This window comes from Falco peregrinus, chromosome 5, assembly GCF_023634155.1.
Source record: "Falco peregrinus isolate bFalPer1 chromosome 5, bFalPer1.pri, whole genome shotgun sequence".
In the NCBI taxonomy this organism is placed as follows: Eukaryota; Metazoa; Chordata; class Aves; order Falconiformes; family Falconidae; genus Falco; species Falco peregrinus.
Window position 1 is genome coordinate 42,294,216 of NC_073725.1, and position 17,297 is coordinate 42,311,512.

The window sequence follows — 17,297 nt, forward strand, 5'->3', positions numbered from 1 at the left end:
GGACTGCTTGTGTTCTTCCATGAAATCTATGAGTCAGTGGCAGCGATGACCATGATGACTACAGACAGATTGTGTTTTGGTCTGGTTGTGCCAAAACATTGTTTCTTGGCCAAGTCAAAACTTTGTGAAACCAGTTTCTCACTTTTCCTGGCAAATGGCAGGTGAAGCTGTGTGGAATGGGTTGAGTGTGGAGGTCCCTGTTAGCACAGAATCATGCTTTTGCTACTGCTTACCTCTTTCTCTGAGCGTGGCTATCCACATTCAAGGAACATGCTGCCCAGTCAAGCTCCATGACATCCCTTCGTTAATGCTGTATTACACTTAGAACTGGCTATTATTTACCTCCGGCTTTTGGTTCTCTCAGGAAGATCAAGCCCATGGCTCCCAAAGTCCCTCAGACTCACAGTTACTTTATGTCTTGCTACTGAATTGATCCAAGAATGACAATCCCTAAGTGAAAGCAGTTTTACTTGCACTGCTAGGCTGCTGAGCCAAAGCCAAAGTACGATCGGATTAAACTACCTCTAATGTATCTATTCAGGGCTGCACAACAGTTCAAGTACAGAAATCCAATACTGATTTCAACAGTGAACATTTGATAGAGAAAAAGAACTTCTGCATTCGGATTAACTTCTTGTAACTGTGAAAATTGTTTTAGATATCACAGAAATCAATTTCAGTATGTTTGTTATTCACCAAGGTACAGATTCTTTCAGAGAATCCTTATCAACCTGATCTCCTTATATGTTCTAAGTGATGTTTACAGTCTGCTACTTGGCTACTCTTTCCCTGGCCACAAAGTGTAATGCCAAGGTGTAATGATCAGGCCACAGACAAGTCCACGAGCAGGTACGAATAATACATAGGTATGACTAGCCGGTAGCACGGTCTGGGGTTGTACCTGCATTTCACCACCACTGTAGTCCCTTAGAGTGGAGCATCGAACTACAGACGTTATGGCCCAGCTAATCACCCTACACTCTTTACAAACCAGGGAATCCAGGGCATGATTTATCACATCCTAATGTAGGTAACTAGAATAACACAAACGAATTATTCTCCTCTTCTCTCCACAGACGATAACGGGAACCTACAATTATGTTTTTGAACTACAGTGATGACACTTGCCTTCAGTCACATGGAGAACACCTTTGATGTCAAAACACACCTGGTTCAGTTCACTGCTAGACTATACAGCACTGAACTCCTGCGCTGGCCACATTCTCCCCTCTTCTTTCTCTTTTCCCCTGGCCTGAGGTCACTTTGCAGTGATCTTCCATCTCAGCTGATCTCTTGCTGTCTGACTTTTGAAATTAATATCCTCAGCAAATTATTCAGCTCCTGTGGAGCACATACAACACAATCAGTATAATTACTTCATGTCACACCTCAGTTGTCACTTCACTTTAATGGACTGCAAGTAAGATGAACTTGAAAAGTGCTCTAAGTTAATGTTCTTAGAGTTTCTATTTTAGACTCTTCTGAAAAATGTTAAATATATTCAGAAAAAGAGATTTCATCCTAGAAATGATTCTCTTTATTATAGCAGAGCGAATAGGGCCGACAGAGTTCAGAGCTCTATGATTAAGCCACTGTTAAAAAAACATTCAATGTAGATAGGGAAAGGGTAGGACAGGAATGACAGGACTGATCTAGTAAGTGTAGGTGTTTACGATACAGAAATTTAGATATGAAATCGCCACCCTGACTCCTGTGTTTATGGACCATGGAGCTTAGCACAGAAGTCACCCTACCTTGAACCGGAGACTGTGGTTGGTGAGATGAATCTCAGGGTATTTCCTTCTGCCACCTCGCTCAGTTTTGCAGCAAGGTGAGGTGCCCAAGGACACTGGCAGACCTGTGTCACAGCTGCTAGATCTGCCTCCCACTGGCCCATCCAGTGCTTCAACATGTCTGGCTTTTTAAAAGGAGGTTATTTTACACCAGCATTTGATGGAGAACTGTATTCAATGTCAGAGGACAGTAATCTCCCAATTTAGGCCACTGCTCCTGCCACTTAATGATCACATCCCCTTCATAACATTTCTCCATGATGTATCATGCATGAGCATATCCAGAGTATCTTAAGTCTTGTGTCTTGCTCTCACATTCCAATGCCTGAGAGAACAGTGCTGTCTTTTTTGGATCCAGCTTTGAAACCTTTTGTGACAGTGTAACAACTCTGTATTTGGAAAAGTAGGAAAAATTAATTTCAAATCCATCTAGGGTAAGAGTCTTTTTGCTCCTCTTCTATATCATAATACAGCTTTCGGACATGTACCACGGCAGCATGCCACCCAGCTCAACTCCTTCCTCTCCTACAGGTGATTCACCCCCATCATTCCTACGTCCCTGGCAGGACTCCTGGGCACCCAGCTGCTGACAGGTCTGGGGGGGTCGGTAGCCAGCCCGCAGGCAGGAGCTGTGCCTGTGCTCTGCTACGGCAGAGAAAGCACAGGGCTGCAGCCCCCTCCTGCCTGGGGGTCCTGCCTGGGCTCACAGCAGGTTTTGCACAATTCATATTGTCCGAGGAAAAGAATCTGTTTTAGAGGGGCAGTCTGAACCGAGGGAGCGTTGCTGAGTGGTTTTACTGTGTTAGAACTCCACACATCATACATAATGCAAGAGTAATTTTCATCCTTACAAAGGAGATTAAAAGCTAAACAAAAAGAACCAGTGCCCCTGCGGGTTTGGAGTTACAGAAGCAGCACTACGCTTAGAATTCAGTCAGATTATTTTTGCCCGAAAAGTCTCTCAAAATACCTAATAAAGTAATTTTGAAGATGAAAGTTATTCCATTTCTAATAATTTTCCCCAGCACATCCAGCATTTCTTCTTCCAGTAAAAGTGGCAGAATGTGAGCTCCTGGGCCAATCCAGCTTTGCTCCCTGGTGATGCAGAAAAAAAGACAGCAGCTCAGATTCAGTCCTCACTGGGCGCTCTCTCTTTTCACTTACATGATAAAAGAGTTTCATCTGCATTTATATACTTAAGAGCTAATGCTTTCATTATGGTATCTCCATTAACCAGATGGTTCCACCTATCAGTCTGCACAGGCTGTGAGATCCTAATACTCCTGTTCACGATTAATTGTCTCTGGCCAGACTGAGAATGACACAGACACTTGGTACAGGATGGAAGAGGCAAGCTAAAACTTAGGCACCTATCTCAAGATGTAGGTACATTCAGATACCAGAACATGGGCGTAGTGGGATCCTTAAGAAGAAGGCAATCTCCCACCTCTTTTCAAAATGCTGATAGATCTTTCTCAGCCCGTATCTGTATTTTTCCAGCTGCTGGCCATGATGTAGCCATGACCCCAGCTCCTCTAGCCCACTACCATGGCTTTCAGCTTGTGGACTAGACTTTGCCATTCTCTTCTCCTGGACTAACCAAGTGCCCTTACGTTGTATCACCTTCACATGACACTTTTTGCCAATAGTATTTTAAGGCAGGAGGAAAACCTAACCTGGTCTTGCACAATCTTGTTGCTCCTGGGAAAATTCCTTCTTAAGTCCTCCCAACACCAGTGTCCATGTGTTTCCCATAGGAGGAGGGTCACCTTCATGGGAGGTGCTCGGCCCCAAGGAGAACTGTTTGTGCTTGATGTGATTCAGAGGTACTACAGCTATTTGACAGGCATAATCTCAGTGTGCGATTGCTTCCCACCTGCTCTCCTCTTGCCCTGCCAGCTTTTCCCAGACTGCTTCCCTTCTAAGCAGGGGATGAGGAAGAGGCAAAGCTTTATCTGGGGCAGCTCTCACTTATTCTGTACTTGGACCAAATAGTCTTAATCACCAGGCAGCGCTGCTCTTTCAACATTTAGCTGTTCAACAGCAAGATATTTGAGATGGCTAAATTCATCCTAAGACACTTACTTTCCACAGCAGAAATCACAGTTCTGCTTTAGAACTAGCTCAGATTATGAGGACACGTTTGCACCTGCATCACTCATATGCAATTTCAGCTGTCAGCACAGCAAACAAAATAAACCTTTTGGTTTTGATTAGCTATGAAAGACTCACATGCTGAGTGTGAAGAAGGAGGGAGGCCAGAAAGATCCAGGTGTCAATCTTTGGGCAGAAGCCACTTGGTTGTCCATGAGGCCAAATAAAACCTTTCGGCTCTAATCCTCTCTTCTGGCTGCAGTAAAATTTGGCAATGGCAGTTCCGTCCCTAGAGGGCCCTAAAGGATAACAGTCCGCGCCACGGAGCGGCTGCACGCACGTATTTGACCTGACTTGATGAGACAGTCAGCTTCTATTTGGGAGAAGTCACAGTAAGCAGCACAGAAGCTATATGGCCTTCTTCTGGCCAAAAGTAAAAAGGAAATGCTCTGAAGGAAAATGCTTTCTCTGAAATTCACGTTTGAAATTCATTCACTGCATGTATCTGTGTATGTGACCAAAACCTCCGTTAAGAAAAAACCCCCACAAAAGCCACTAAAACATGTGTAGAGGTCTACTAGATACGCATGTACTAGACATGTACTCATGGTCAGTATTTTGTATGAAAAACTTTTGCATCAATTGTTTTAACATTTTCAGTTAATCACTGTTTTCAAAATGTTCAGTTATTTTTTTAGAGATAGTTTTCAAATTTAATAGCTATTTTTAGACGAAAAGGGTAACAATTTTTGTTTCTTGATTGGTTCCTTTCCTTGTTTGATTTTTCTTTAATTAAAAAAAATATCCCGAGTAATTAGAAGTAACAAAAGAAGATGGTTAATTGTGTTGCTATATGCAAACAGAAAAGACTGAAATTACATGACGGTATTATTTAAACAATATATATTCATATATGTCCCAGTGCCCCACCACCCCAAACCTGTTTTTAAGCACAACTTGCTTTTTTCCTTGCACAATTTTAAGGAATCGTCCATGTTTCTACTGTCAGTTGCTAACACTGCTCTAGAGGAATCAGACTAATGCATTCTCTATCCTGCTGTGCCTCAGAAGATGTTATTTTTGATTGTGAAGTCTCAGGAATTCAACAAAGAAAAAACCCACATGATTATGTCTAGTCAGTCTTTATTTCCAAACAGAAACTGCAAAAATATTCTATTACAGAACAGGTAACTAGTGCAGAATTCTAAGTATGCATTATAACAGTGAAACCATTGCCTCCTTGACAAAAAATCATTAGGCACTTAAAACATGAAAGCAAAGTACAAATTAAATCAGCCGTAACAGATGACTCAACAATACAAATTTATCTTGGTTTTCTGTAATAAAAGCACACACATGGTTGAGGAGCTTTCCATGCCTCCTCCTAAATCCTGCGCAGAGACACTTCTATGTTACGCTGCACACAGTCTACTCAGACAATATCAAGTTCACATTTGAAAACATTATAAATTCAGCATTGAGAGAATTTGAGACAATTTTTTTGGGAACAGCAGTAGCAGAGCCTACACTAGCAGCTTCACACAGAGCTTGGCGCATGTGGAGGAGCACAGTTATACCAGCTCCAAGAGGGGATAAGCTCTGCTTCAACAATTGCATTGAAAAGAATGGAACCGAAATGAATGCAAACCATACATATTTTAATAGACAATGAAATCTCTGGGCAAAAGCTATCATGGAAACTTTATGGAATTACATTTTGACACATGGAACAGTCTCTCAAAAGAAAAAACATGCATTTGTCTTCCCTTAGGAGCAGCCCCGTGCAGAACCTCTCCGTTCACCTATCTTCTCCCTTGCAGATGTTGAACTAAATCAGAAGCAGAGGTTGCCTCTTAGACCCATCTTAGAAAGGTAAACCTAAGAAGGAAGTGTCCAAATGACTAACAAAAATACCCTTCCAGAAATCAGCCAGATACCCTTAAAATGATTTTTGGTTGTAGCACTATTTTTTTTTTTTTAGGTGACATTATGTAACTTGCCCCGCAGTTTATGCTGGTAGCATAAAATCTAGTGAATATTTAAAATCATTTTAATCAGATGCTTAAAAAAAAGAATATTAAGCATATTAACATAGAGAATACATATGAAGCTACTATATAAAATGTGCATCTAAACCATGCGGAAATGTCAGTTGTTACACTTCAGTTCCACAAGAATTTAAGAACGGGCTTGTACCACAAGCACTAACAACAAATACACCAAGAAGGAGGTGTTTTTAGAGCATCACCTCACACCTCACAGCTAAGCCAGGAGCTGAGGAGCCAAACAGGTTGTTGAACTACAGACTTGCTGTGAAGAATCTCCTCTTGTCAAGGACTGAAGTGAATAATGAGGCATTTTAAACCAGCAATATTGTCTTAGACTAGACTATCCTGTCACAACCATTAGCATGATCCATTTTGATGCCCTCTCGCCATGATACCATGAATTCATGGTGGGATCATTAAATACCTCCATCACACAATTGTCTGAGTTTTCTCCCTCGCTGGAGAAGAGAGGGATGAAAAAAAGGCAAGACACAGCAGTACTACTGACGTGTTGCTGAAGTGTCAGGATTTAGAAAAAGACAGATTTGACTGTTTACTTGATGGCAACATGAATATGCCACTCCTTCTTGTACTTAAGTTTTCATCCTTAAACCAGTATTTGCCAACACCTGCCACCAAAGGGCAGTTTCTGCTCACAGAGGGACGTGAGGTCAGTCAATTATCACACATTGCAGTACCAAGTTTACTCCTTGGTCTACGGCAAACCCAAGCTGATGCACTCCCATCATGTTAAGCTCTTGTTGTATTGTACAAATTTGCTTGACATTGAAAGCGTACTGACAGGCTGCTACCATGGCTGGACCAGTGCACAGTAGCCCAGTAACCCAGGGTCATTGCCCTGGTGAGCCAGCATTCCCAGAATAGGAAGGTATTCTGTAATGTGACTTTATGAAAAAAGACCACAAAATAACAGCAATAGTTCCTTTGCTTAGTGGCATGCTGCAGATTGTTTCATGCTCTGCTCAAACATGATAATTTAGAGCCAATTACGAAATACTTCATGAAAATCTGGAAAAAAGCTTAATAAATATGAATCTGCCTACTCGTTGTGTGCTATAGCTGAAAGGCCCAAATGATTTCTGCACAGTACCCTGAGAAATCAGCAGCCTTTGAAACTTGGCTGTCCAGAAACTCAGAGAAGGACGATGTTCCTGCCTAAAATGACAGAATTCAAAATCAAGAGGGACAGGCTTTACGTGGTAAATACACATCCCTTTGTCACCCTTCCTGGCTAGCAGACCTACAGATGAAAGAGATCAGTTGCTGAAGTACCACAGGATGAAGGATTACCTGGCTGTAAATATTTCAGACTAAGCTATATTTAAATAACACGCTCATGTGTAAGCAGTCTACTGCTTCAGAGTGTGCAATGGGTGGCTATCAGCTGTTTTAAATAAAGCTGTTTCAGAATAAAGCACTTCACAGAATATTGCTTGGGCTTGATCTCACACAGACTCCTGTACACAAGTGGATGTGTGTTTTGTGGACCTGAGAGTCCCTGGAGGAGCTACTGCACAGATGTTCAGGATCTCACTCTGCAGGTTTGTCAAATGAGAGCAAGTGGCAGGACAGAGAAAGAACTCCAGGTCAAACATTTTTTAAACCTAGACTGTCATGTCAGGCTGTAGCTCCACCATGAAGCCTGTGCAGACTCAAGGTCCAAGTGATCAATCAACCCTGACCGATTACCCAATCCAGATACCTGCACTGGATAAAAACAAATAATACCTAACAACAGGACTATTTTACTAGTGATTTGGGGAGCCCACAGAAGGTGCTAGGTCACCTAGATAAGAGTTTCTTTTCCTGAATCACACAGGATGCAGAACTTCATCTTGACTCAAGCATGGCAACATGCCAGACATCTCACTACTGTACAAAGGAAAGAGAATCAAAGCAAGATTAACTGGTCTCAAAACCACCAGACCTTGTACAGCTCTGTTCTCTGCAGATGCTGTTTGAGATGCTGGGATTAGCAGAGACTGAAAGCATAGGTGTGCTGAATAACAAAGAAGTTTATGCAAATTTACTGTCAGTGAACTGAGAAATAGTATTTACAGTCAAAGGTTGTTTTTACAGTTACCATTTGTGAACCTGCTGGTGGTGAACATTGTTAAAATGACTGTAATGGGAAGAGAGAAGAGGGAGCAATAATCCACCAGCGTAGGTACCTAAAATCCTTAAGTGCTTTTTACCACCGCAGGGAGAGATGGGCTTCTGTCCACCAGAACAGCTGCTGCGCTGTGATCTCCCCCTGCAGGGGGTCCATCGCTCCCCGCTGACGGGGAAGGCCCCCAGAGACAGAGTCATAGAATTGCAGAATCATTTAGGTTGGAAAAGTCCTTTAAGATCATCAAGTTTAACTGTTAACTCAGGACTGCCAAGCCCATCACTGAACCATGTCCATAAGCACCGCATTTACGTGTTTTTCAAATACCTCCAGCAATGGTGATTCCACCACCTCCCTGGGCAGCCTGTTCCAATGCTTGACCACCCTTTCAGTGAAAAAGTTTTTCCAAATACCCAATCTAAACCTCTCGTGGCACAACTTGGGGCCATCTTCTCTTGTCCTGTCACTTGTTATCTGGGGGGAGAGACCGACTCCCACCTGCCTACAGCCTCCTTTCAGGCAGCTGTAGAGAGCAATAAGGTCCCCCCCGAGTCTCCTTTTCCCCAGACTAAACACCCCCAGTTCCCTCAGCTGCTCCTCATAAGACCTGTGCTCCAGACCCTTCACCAGCTTCGTTGCCCTTCTCTGGACACGCTCCAGCACCTCAAGGTCCCTCTTGCAGTGAGGTGCCCAAAACTGAACACAGTGTTCGAGGTTTGGGCACTCCAGTGCCAAGGACAGTGGGACATCCTTTTAGGTTACCTTCCAGACTTGGCTGAGGTTTCAGGGGACCACCAGGCCTGTCCAACAACCATCAGATGACAAACAGCCCCATTGTGTCCCTACAGTCCCACCTGCATGGTCTCACCCCCTCCTTTGCTTTGACTCTGAAATTCCCCTGGGTCTGTTGGCATGAACCAATTTTCTCTTTTCGTTGCTGTGTTAGGTTTTTGCCAGCTCAGTGTGCCAAACCAGCTCGATTTAGGATCAGATAGGAGCAAGAGATGCCATGAAAGAAGGGCTGCAGCACAAGAACAAGGCATGGACTGCGTAGCCAGCCATTACAGTTTAAGTCACCATAGAGCTACAGCCAAATTTTAGCACATCCAGACAGGCAAAGTGAATACTCCACCATACTGCCTTCCTTGAGATGTAAATCAAGCGATTTAAAGTATGTTTTACTATGCTTACTATGTATGTTTACATGTTTTACTGCAAGCATGGCAATGTTTGATTCATAGCATACAAACTCCCTAACAGACTCTAAACAGGACTACATAATGCCCCACAGCAGGAAGAGAAATAACCAACTTCAGGCAGCACGGGATCCTAAAAAAGCTGCAACATGAACGATTCAGAGGAGAAAAAGGAATAAAAGCAGCCAGGCAGGCTTTAATTTAACGACACTGCGAAGCAGTCATGTGCAAGGACACTATCAGCCTCTGCAAAGGTACAGTGGAACTATTATCACGTTGTCAGTGTTTCTATCTTTAGAATACTATTTAATCTCAATATTCATTCCACAGCATGTGACAGCACTGAAGGCCCACAAAACCTAAAAATGGTTATTCCTCACATGAAGTAGATGGAACTGAAAGGCCCTTCCTAACCTTTGTTCAAGAATCCTTAATCAAAACTCCACTTGGCTCAGTCTTGCAAAAGTGTCATAAACATTCCCAGCCAAGTACAAAATCCATGTATTCATCATTAACCTGACACTGATGTAAAATAAATGAGAAACCCCAGATGTAAAATAAATTCAGCTACCTGAGAAAACATCCTTTCCCACAGCGAGTGTACTTCAGCAAGTCTTGATCAATCTAACTGCACCCTGTCACGCAGAAACGCCACTATTAACTTGCCCAGCCTGCACACAAATTAACACAACCTAGCCACCAAGCACACAGCAGCAGTAGCTATAATAAAGTGGGCTACAAGGTCTGCACTCCTGTGGAGTGAAGTGGATGCAACTAACATTTCATAATAACTTCATGTCTGGAGCAGGGCCTGAGAAAGCTACATTAAAAATAGGTTATTAATCTGAAGTCTAATAGAGGATATGTTTATTCTGTGAGGAGTTAAGAGTGTTTGTAGGAAAGGGTAGGAAAGGTTAACAGTTCCTCCACGCATTTCTTGTCAGTCCTGTGCTCCACACAAATCACTGAGAGCTTTGAGAGCATGGAGGATCAGGTCTTCAGGTCAATGACAAGTTTAAACTTCACCAAAACAGCGCTAAAAAGTCAAAGTGTCTGACCATGTTACAGAGCTTTCTGTTTGCTCTCATTTGTGAATGCCACATCACACTCCTTCAGCTAAGAATCTTTTCGTCAAGGAAACTAGAATAGGTTTCTTCTTTTTGGCTAAACCTCTCTTAAAATGTAGTCCAATAACCTTTCCATTTACTAATACATGTGCATTATAAATAACATAGCTGCACAGAAATAGTCCTGACACACTGTAACTTCAGCTTTTTATGGTGTGTCATGAAACACTATACATTTTTCACTGAGATAATGCAATACAGCACTAACAAACACTTTTGAAAAAAGTTGCTTTTCCATTGCAAACAAATTTCATTTTCTCCTCTCCACATCTTTTACTTACACACAACCAGATTTTGCCACTTTATTCATGCCGAGTAGTTCACTGAATTTAATCTGAGCAACGAATAATCAATTGATTCCCTTTGCATCACCTCTATGTACACACAAAGCACTTGCAGTTGTTCTGGACGCAAGGCAAGATCCTCTCAATCTCTAAAAGATGTATACATTTTTCCAAGTCAAACCATGTAGCTGCTACACAGCCAAGATCATCTCAATGCACTACATTAGACTGGAATAAGTTACAGTCCTTGCCTGAGCACAGGTGTGTCTTTGTCTCTTTGAATGAAACATGATGTGGTTCTCCTCAGCCTAGGCTGTTTGCATCACCCAAAGGACAACTACATCACTTTGCACAGCTTCCAGCTACAAACACTCAGGGACAGTCTACGTGAGTGATCTGTGGCACAGGAGGAACTCTTTTGGGAGCAAGTTTGTCTTTGATCTACAGCTAGGGACTTGCATTAGGCCATCACCCGTAACACCCATAACATGGATGCAGAGTCTTGCTGCACCCAGCTCTCTGCACATGAGCAGCAGATGCCTGTGGCCAAAATTGGCACAAATTTCACTGCTGGTGAAGACAAAATGTGGACATGGGGTGCTGGAACCACAACAGATCACAGTAAATCAAACCCTTGTGCTTGCCTCTTTCAGTTACCAGCTGGTAATGCATATAAACCCACCGACTCAATTCTGATGTCTTTGTTAAAAGCCCTACTGATATTCAGAGGTCTGCTCAGGTACTAGTGGTGTTATTCAATGCCCCCAAGCACTATCTATTTTTTAAAAACTGTATTTTCAAAAATTTACTTTATTGCTGATATATGCAGGCAGGATTTATGGACAATAGTGCTGGATTCCGCTGTCATTATCTTAGAAATGGATCAAAATGCTGAATGTGTCTCAACTAACAGACCTAGAACCATAATGATTGATTCCAACACTTTCAGGATTATTTATGTGATTATAAAACTGCTGCAAGGTAAGCTTTCAAATATTACAACAATATAGAAATGCTTTTATGAAGTATCAGTTTAGAAGTTTTTTTGAACTGAACTTTATAAGGTTCAATACACTGAAGTAGGATTTTTTTTTTCTAGATATAATCTTCAATAAGTGGAATATTGACTGCTCTTTAAATCAGTTGGGGATTTAATACAGTGGCAAAATGAGTTCTAGTACACAAAATTCCTGATAGTATCTGTCCGTAAAAGGAGAAGGACGCTTTATCTTTGAAGTGATCATTCAAAAGACTCTCAAAAAAGTCACTGAAATTTTTTTCACAGAAACTGGTTATTACAATTTTTTTGTTGTTTTGGCAGGTTTTTTTGTGTGTCCGGCCTTCCCACAATAAAATATATAAGCAATAACACAGAAGCAGCTACAGCTAGGGCAACAACTGTTAGTCACAGTTCCTGTAAATGTTAATATGATTCTTTCCATTGGTCTGATATTTCACTTTCTCTTGTCACAGGCTGTTGCTCCACAAGCATTCCTGGACCATATGGAAACTTAAAGCACAAGAAGTGCATGGATTTTAAATTAAGTGACTGTAGGTTCTTTTCTCATATGCCCTGGTAGAGGAGAAAAGCTTGGGGTTGATTGTGAGAGGAACATTCTTCTAATAATGCCTACAGTAGTCTCCTTTATCTGTAGTCACATATTGATACGAGCTATGCTAGGTGAAAAAGAAAGAAGAAATTACACATTTGGTACCTATCATATTTCTAATGAATGGTCCATCTTGTATGTCAGCTAAGATACAGAGCTGGGATTGCAGGAATGTGTGCAAAGTCATGCCCTAACAGGACTCTGGAGATTGCAGCATGGAACCTAGTTTATCGTCCTCATTCGGAGCTGAACTGGACCTTAGACAGGAACACAAGCAAGAAGAGGGGTTTAAGAATGATTATACATCTCTGGTCCTTCCAACACTTGTTCACAAAATTAACATCATCCACATGAGTGATTCCATTAAATCCACAGCATTATCTATTGCCCACAAAATGAAAGCCCATTAAATCCACAGCATTATCTACTGCCCACAAAATGAAAGCCCATAGACCACTCGACTATCTCTAACCTGAGGGATTTTTTCATCTGTGCACCCCGGGACAAACCAAGAATGACATGGCTCTGAATCAATTATTCCTCTGTAGTTCTTCTCATCACCTTTCTCATGTGGACAAATGCTAGTGTTTACAGGATCAAGTTCTTAATTGAAAATGTTCACTGCCAATTCATGCAGCTACCATACAGAAACTATTGCCTGTATAATGTGATATTAACAAAATCAGAGATCTTATGTCTAAAATATTTTAACGAACCTTTAAGAAGCAAGACATCATGAATGTCACATATTGCCACCATCCTGAGATTGTGCTTTGCTACAATTAAACCAATAGTCAGGAGTTTCAGAATTTCCCAAATAAACGTTATTTCGTATTTAAAAAACTGATTACTCAAAATTCAGAAATGTAGCAGTCACTGTGCGAAAAGAACACTTCCTTTTCTCCCCAAGTGTAAAATATTTCTCTATTGTAATAATGCAGTTTGATGCTCACAAAATCACGTCAGATCAAATTCAACACCGAACTGCTGAGATACACACAAATTGTCTCCTTAGGATCATCGCCCTGGAATTAAAACAATAAAATATGTTATTGGTATTTCTTGTCCAGCAGGAAAACTGCTTGTTATAGTAAAAATAAGCCAATAGCTTAGTCTTCTGTGTATGCAATTCACCTTCTGCATCTGCTTTTTCATCCTTATTTCAGATTGGGAGTCTGTGACATTTATTATACAGCACCACAGGCTCACAAAACTCTCCTGGGTAAGCTGGACTGCTAGTGTCTGATCTAGCCTAAGCATTTGCTCTTTCTAAAGGAGGACTCCTTCATTTGAATAACCCCAGAACAGCTCACACTTATGCCACCTGCACCACCCTCTACAGACTTTACAAGCTAACCAAGGTTGGCTCTGACGAGTAACTTCATGGGACACGTCCACTGCTAAACTGAATATGGATATGTTCTAAATTATCTTATCATAACCATATTTTGAAATAGCTGGAGATGGAAATTATTATGTTTCTTCAACAGGGTAGTTCTGCTGTGGAAAACCAAACCAAAACTCTTCTAGATCTGTAAATACTTCTTCATTTGATTTGAAATCTAACAAAGATTCTAATCTGATTTAATCTGCATTTTTCTATTCTGACAGGCTTCAACTAAACCAGAAGCAACTTATTTCCACTTGTTTCATTACTGACATTATTTTTAACACTTAAACTTAGTTGTTGAACACATGAACAAAGCGTGTGCTTAAAAGCTATATAGCATGAGTACACTAAAGCGGAAGATAATTCTTTAAATGTGGTATACATCCAATAATTTCACGCTGGATAGTAATTGCCCAAGTCGAGGACAGACTGAAGTTTGGCTGCCTGACAGGAATCCAGAGGCATCCTTATTTTCAAAATGTGGTATCATTTTTCTCAAGGTAATTAAAAGTGAATTGTGGGGCAGTTCGTATTTCTTTAGCTACATTGAGACACTACAAGCATAAACAGAATTTGCACAGAATTTAAGCTTGTGCGGGTATCCTATTGTTATAAATAGGTTATTTATAACAATTATATTTATAAATATGCTATCTATAACAGTGTTTATCATATATATGGATTGCAGCAACTTTCAAGATTAAAAAAGAGATCACACACTGACAGGTTTGCAACAAAATGATTCTCTTTGATGGTAACTCCTGAGCAAGTGAGCAGGCAGGCCCTGCTTTACAGGATGCTGCCCTGCCAGCTCCACCTGGAGCGGACTGCTGCACTGCTGTTCTCTCTGTCAAAAATAGATGGCTTTTAATCATCTGGTTGGAATTAAAAAGCTTAGACCCAATTTTTACTTTCCACATGAGATACATTCACACTCAAAGGTTCAGCAGTTCTTGCTCCCCAACCACCAGCACACCTCTGCTCAACCTTTCCTCCTTCAGTCCTTCTGCTCAGACGACTGAGCACTGCTCTCTTTCCCAGGCTCAGGGAGTCCCAGTTTCATTCTTTCTATGTTTTTTTTTCTGTTGATTGTCTTCTCTGAGCAGCCGTTTAATGTTACTGTGCTGTATGTCAAAGCAACACATACTCATCTTCCTTGCTGTCTCTTTCTAGCAAACAGAAAACCTAGTGGATTCTTGGTCAGACAAAATTTGCATTTTAACCAGGCTTCTGGGCAATCAAACTTTTGCCAGCCTGATTAATTCATCATCTGACAATTTTTCTAATCAGATCTTTCTGTTTATTTTTAAATATGAATCAGGCCATTTCCCCTCCTTGAACCTATGTTTACTTGAAGCTAATGTCATGCCCTTCAGGCTTATCAGGTTAAACCAATGAACAAACAAGACTTCCTTCAGCTGCAGGGCCATAGCAAAAATGATCTGGTAATTTAATACAAAATAATAAAGATCATTATTTTAATTACATTTCAAGATTTTGCTGATGTCTCATTTTCCATTTTACCATCTGTGATTGGTATGTATCTACTCTAGCAAAGACATGTATGTGTCTGTTGAGCATAATCATAAAAGTGCAGGAGCCGATATTACGGCTGATCGTTCCCCACATTGTTCCGCACCAGCTCTACAGGGCTCTCATAGCTGACAATTCTCTCTATCCAATACAAAGAGCTCACCTTTACAATGGCAAGGGTGGTGTTTAAGAGCAATGCTGCCAAAATTATTCACTGGGATGGAGTTATGCTCTCCCTATAGTGCTCCAGAACCTGCTACCTGCTTGCAATATAGGTGCTTGCAGCAGAACAGCCTCCTTCACTTATTTATGGCAGCAAACTTTTGTGTCCTAGTAACGTGTGAGGGAAGTTCTGCCTGAGACTTCTGTGGGCACCCAGCAGCGTAAGAACCTTCAGCTATCCACTAACAGGGAAAAAAGTACAGAGCAGAGAGAACATAAAAGGGAAACTGAAAAGAGAAAGGATATAGCTCAATTTTTAGAAAAGGTCATCTTCAGTGAAATATACTCATTGTAGAACTTCAATTACCTGAAACAGTTGATAACAGTAGCAGAATGGTGGCTCATACAACATTTCTTTGGTTTTAAAGGGCTAACTTTTCTCTTTGTAAATAAAAGTGTAAATTAGGGCAGCACAACTTATCCTTCTGGCTGTTTTTTTCTTTACAGCTTATTTTGCAAATTTGGCCACAGAAGTGATTTTCAGTCTGTCAAGCATGGACAGCATTTAATTAACCCAAACAGATGCTTAACTATTTTTGTGGCTTCTATCTGCTTCTCTCTAGATTAAATATTCCTAAAGAGTTGCCTTTCATTTTCTTAGCTGGTGTAGTTACTACAATTAAAATTATATGGTATGCTTCCAGTGATTGATATCGTAGAAAGAATAAATACAACAGAAACTGCAGGGTATAAACATTTTAGTCACTAAGAAAAATACATAATGAGGTTCTTCACCTTTTCAATATGCTGCAACTTTTTATAAGCCAAAAAGCATACCTTAGCCATATGAAACTGCAGACACATACACCTCCTTCTAGGTAATCTGCCATGGACTGGGAGAACGGATTCACTTCTAGGTCCCTTCTTACATGTTTTATATTATTCTAACAATATATGAAAGCAGTTTATTTCTCTGTTTCTTCAAGTAAATTGAAACTGAATAAAATTGTGCCTTCTTGCTACTAGCAGCCCGCTAGTTGTTTTAAAGTTCCTGATGATGAATCAAGTGTGAATGAATCTTTGATAGCATGTTTTCTAAATACCATTGAAGTGTATTTTCAAATACATTTCAGAACCTAGCCAGAATAAAAGCCCTTAGCTTTTTAACTTAAAATTTATGGCTTAAACAAGATGATGCTATTTTAAATTTTTAGCTTGAGCCATACAGTCATGAGGTTACATCAGTCCAATTAAAGCTTTATCGTATACCATGGTAGTTCTACCATACATTTCACTTACAGTTACATTAACTTGAATCCCCTGGGAAAAGAGAGTTCTGCGAAAGGCAAATCTGAAAACAGTATTGTGAGCTGGGGAATTTCTAAGTTAGTTTAAAAGATAAGAAATATTTATACAAATTGGTCTTATTTTGTCAACAGGGCGAATCAAGATTGAAAACATGCAGACAAATCTTTTTCAAAGTCATCTGTAATCTGTATACAGTAAATTGGCTCAAGGTCAGAGGCCAGACTCTGTGCTGCATTTCTCTGAGGCAATACACAGAAGGCAGGGCTCCAAGGGGGATGGGACAGTTAGAAAAAAGAGGAAAGCAAATGACACTTCATCCTATACTTGTAACTCCCAGATCGTGAGCTGCCTCAGGGTAAGATCCTCAGCAAGATCTGCCGTAGTGTATGGCAGCTTCCTCACTACTGTCCACAAGCTGCCCTGCAGTCCAGGGCTGCAAGAGCACACTGCTCTAAAATTACCTTTACCTAACAAGAGTGAACAAAGGCACATAACGCGTGCTACTGCTTCATGGGGCAACCTTAATCCTTACTTTGGCCTCTGTATACATCTGGAAAGGCTGTGCCAGGATTAGGTTTCTTCTCTTGTGCATCATAGTATGTGACTACCTTTAATAAAGCA